Below are 4178 nucleotides of genomic sequence, written 5' to 3'. Positions count from 1 at the left end.
GATCGGGGGGTTTTGGTGGAGAGGGGGATGGGAGGTGTCATACACCGCGGCCGCCACCGCACCTATTTTGGGCTCTGAGTTCAATTGGGCGAGTTCGTGTTCCTGCACAACCAACATTTCCTGCTCGGGGTTTTCATCCTGGACCATGGATTCTACACATTCTAAATCCATTTCTAATACCCCCGGCTCCCGCTCGCTTTGAGACACCATCCTATTTCTCGTAAAGGGTTAATTTGAATCGCTCGTAATTTGGAGGGAATCGGGGGTCGCTCCTCTCACCCCTGGACCGATTCCCATGAATTTAGCTGGAGATAGGAGAGCCCGTTTTCCCGTTCTCCGATACCAGTGCCGTGAGGAGGGGGATGGGTTTGTGTCCCACTGCTGACACCAGTGTTGCGGATTCGCGCCCGCCGGCGTGCGAGCGGCCACGTAACTCGAATCGCGGCACGTCGCCCACCGGACGGACAATCCCGTCGTGACCCTCTCGGACTAACGCCGGGAACTAGTCACGGGTGGGCCTTTCGGCCTCACCACGATCATGCCAATCGGCCCCCCGCGTGGGATAGGGTTGCTCGCCAAATTCGACCTACCTAAGTACCCACACGGAGGGTAGACCGGGCGATCGCACCTCGCCGCAGGTCGACTTCGGACACGGGCCACTTTAAGTGACCCGTTCCGTACTATCGGGATAACCGAGCGGTGTTATTGTCAATCTCGACGGTTCGATTAATTATTGGGCGTATTTAGCCAACTACCAACGCTTAACGTGAAGTAAGATGGAGATTCGATTAAAGAAAAGACGAAGCGAAATGGGAAAAACAGTTCAACATAAAGCACATTTATTCCGCGGCAAACGGAAAGCACACATATACAATTATACACCAAAAGCAAATGTAAAAGTAGAAGAAACACAACAATTCTGCACAAAAAGCAAATGCAACAATGCAGATCTACTACCGACTACCGAGCACATGGCAACATTTATACAGTTTTACTTCACAGACGGCGCCGACAACACATATACTCAAAGCAAAAGAAAAAGGGACCACCCTCAACTACATGGGGGCAGACGGGCCTGGGGCCGAGACCGCGTCGAGCCTACCCGTCTGGTGATGAGCCGCAAAATAGCGGCGGCGCCCCGACTCCGCGGGCCTCACTGACACTGCCTGGAATGGGGTGGGAACGGGGCCCCCTTCTCACACTATCTCAGCGCGGGGGGGAAACAGGAGGGGGTTGTTGATGCTCGGGGGAATGAGGATATCTCGCTGGCTTGGGTCCCGCGACGAGCGACTCCACCGCGACCTCGGTCGCGTTACCGGCCTCCCCTCTCCGCAGCTCCCCGACTCTGACACGAGCGCAGACCTCCACAAAGATCCTTGGCTTCTCCAGCCTCCCCGGACCCCGACAGACACTCTCTCGACTGCCTTCGCCGCCGCCACAACTCTCCAACTCTCCCACTCTCCCACTCTCCACTCTTCTCAACTCCGTCCAACTGCTAACTCTTCCCAACTGCCTCCTCTTCTCAACTCCCTCCAACTGCTGCCTCCAACTGCTTCCTCTTCTCAACTCTCTCCAACTGCTCAACTCCGTCCAACTGCTCAACTCCGTCCAACTGCCTCGATTCGCTCCGCGCTCGGTGCTTTATAGTCCGACAGGAGAAATCATATGCAGATTTTTGGATCAGGAATCGCTCGGGGGCGGAGCCACGCTCCCCATTGGACAGAGGAAAAGTGGGCGTGAATGATTATTGATCCGCGAATCTGCATATAGCGATTATACTCCAACGCACCTGGAGGCGGGGCCAAACCGCCCCACGCTCGCTGATAGGACGGAACAGAAGTGGGCGTGAATCGTTCTTGATCCGATTTCTCGGAAAGGCTGGTGTTTTTGCACCCGCTGCTCGGTGCGCGCCCTGTACGAGTCCAGGATCGGTGCCCACAAGCGGCGCGGGAATGGCGGTGATGCGATGGTTGCGAGAGCGAGATGTGACGGCAAGGGTCGTGGCTGTTGGCGTTGTTGTTGTTGTGAAGCGGCGTTGCGGTTGGTGGTTGTTGTGTGATGGCTGTTGAGACGTGGTTGGTGGTGGTTGTGGTGGTAGTAATGGCGGCTGGTCCAAAATAAAGATAGTAAAAGAAAAACGGCTATCGTGAAGGGTCGCAGCCCGAATGAATGACATTTATTCCCTCTAAACAACGGGTTTGGGCCTAACTACACATATACTTACAGAGATATCTCACCTACGGGACCGGAATGGTTGTTTGCGAATTTTGTCAACCACAACAATATATATATATATATATATATATATATATATATATATATATATATATATATATATATATATATATATATATATATATATATATATATATATATATTTTGTTACGGTGGTGGAAATTCACAGAACACCATTCAGGTTCCCCAGAGATCAGTTATTTCGACAAGTGTGTGTTCCAGGTTAGATTTCCCCACCGATTTATGAAGGGAATTATTTGTGTGCCAGGCTGTACATCTTTGAGTTAGCCGTTATTCTTTTTCTATCTTTTATTTTAAACAAACAACATCTCCTCAACAACAACTCCACAGCCACGCCACCACCACAGCAACGCCAACAACTCAACAACCATGCCATTCCCACCACAGCACTATCAACATCGCGACACCATCATGCCCGCCTGAGCGACAGCGGCAAAATGCCGTGATACGAACTCACGACACGACAGGGAGAACCACATTCCAGCCTCCATGTGCAATCAGCCGTGAAGACGGCTGATTTGCATAAATGGATCAAAACGGGATCTGCCGTGGAAAAAAGCCAGCCAATCAGAGGTGAAAGGGGTGGATCCAGCGTGGGGTGAAGATTCAAAGGTGAAAGGGGGAAGCACCGATTTCGGGTGGCGAAACCTCCAGTGGCTTCTCCCTTCGGGCTATAAAAAGCTGCATTGGCAACATGCGGAGAGAGCAGTTGGTGGTGAAGCTGGTGAGCGAAGGAGGTTGATCGTCGTTCACGGGTCGTTCACCAGTGGAGCTTGGAGTCGTCGGAGCTAGCGGCAGCATCAGAGCATGGGGGTCCGAGCAGACGGCCCTGGTACAGTCGGGCGACGCTGAGGCATGAACAGGGTCGAAAAGAGCATCAACTCTGAAAGAGCAAGAGACCCGTTCGCTCCTCCGAAGCGTCACCAGCCCGACTTGCCAGAAAGGGGCCACGACGAAATCGGGCCACCGAGGCCATTCAAGCTGCTCGTCAAGCCGCCCAAGCGACTGGTGCGTTCGCGACGCACCAGACGGGATTGAGATGCCAAAGGTCGCCCAGCAAAGACCACCGAGTCGCCACCAGGGGGCGGCAAGATAACTGGCCCAGCCTCTTGGAGCCTTCCGGTCATTCCGGCTCTGAGAACATTAAAGGCTTAAAAGCCTGTTTCTTTTCCTTGGTTTTGGATGAAAGTCTGTGGCACCTTGTCTTCCTAAATATTACTGAATAAGTACATGATTGAATAGGTATACCGGGCGTAGTGGTGTGCGCCTGTAATCCGGCTACTCGGAGGCTTGGGTTGGAGGATCGCTTGAGTACGGGAGCTCTGCGCTGGGCCGCACTATGAGAGGGTGCAGGACAGCCCGGAATCATGGCGAAACCCAATCCTTATTCCTGTGTCGTAAGAGGCGACCAGGGTTGCGTCAGGAAGGGCATCTGGCATAAAACCTATGCCAAATCAGCATGCGGATCATAAAGGATGATCCGCTGTGGCGACCCCTAACGGGAGCAGCCAAAAGAAGAAGTACATGATTGAATAGGCATCGGCTGTAGGCTTTGCTCGTGTCATGTCCCCATCCCCCCATTGTTGAACGTAAACCTGCTCGTTGCGTCCCTTTCCTGTAATGACTGCCATTGCACGTATCGGGAAATAACTGGCTGTGAAGGCCGATAAAAGTGAGATCATTTGGTCCGACGGGATTTGGCGATTTAAAACCGCTCTGCTTCGCACACGAAACGAGCGGCTCGTTTTCGTACAGGTCCCGTCGAGGTATAAACTCGGTATTTCTGTCCGCGCGAATAGTTAGGTATATCGACAATTCAGCGATTGACCCTGTAGCGCGTGGACAAAATAATTGACTAGTTTATGATGCGTTAAGGCATCCGTGGCTGGATTTCGGGGTTGGTCCGGAAAGTCACGACTGGA

At 52.6% G+C, this 4178-nt stretch overlaps 1 pseudogene; it reads left to right on the top strand.

Moving 5' to 3' along the window:
- The first annotated feature begins 3502 nt into the window (after positions 1-3502).
- On the top strand, positions 3503-3643 carry LOC147025807 (signal recognition particle RNA; annotated as a pseudogene).
- The last annotated feature ends 535 nt before the right edge of the window (positions 3644-4178 follow it).

This window comes from Eptatretus burgeri, chromosome 5, assembly GCF_056783735.1.
Source record: "Eptatretus burgeri isolate ZD-2024b chromosome 5, Ebu_testis_v1, whole genome shotgun sequence".
NCBI classification, from domain to species: Eukaryota; Metazoa; Chordata; class Myxini; order Myxiniformes; family Myxinidae; genus Eptatretus; species Eptatretus burgeri.
The sequence above is the reverse complement of the archived record's forward strand: the minus strand, read 5'-3'. Positions and strand labels throughout refer to the sequence as shown.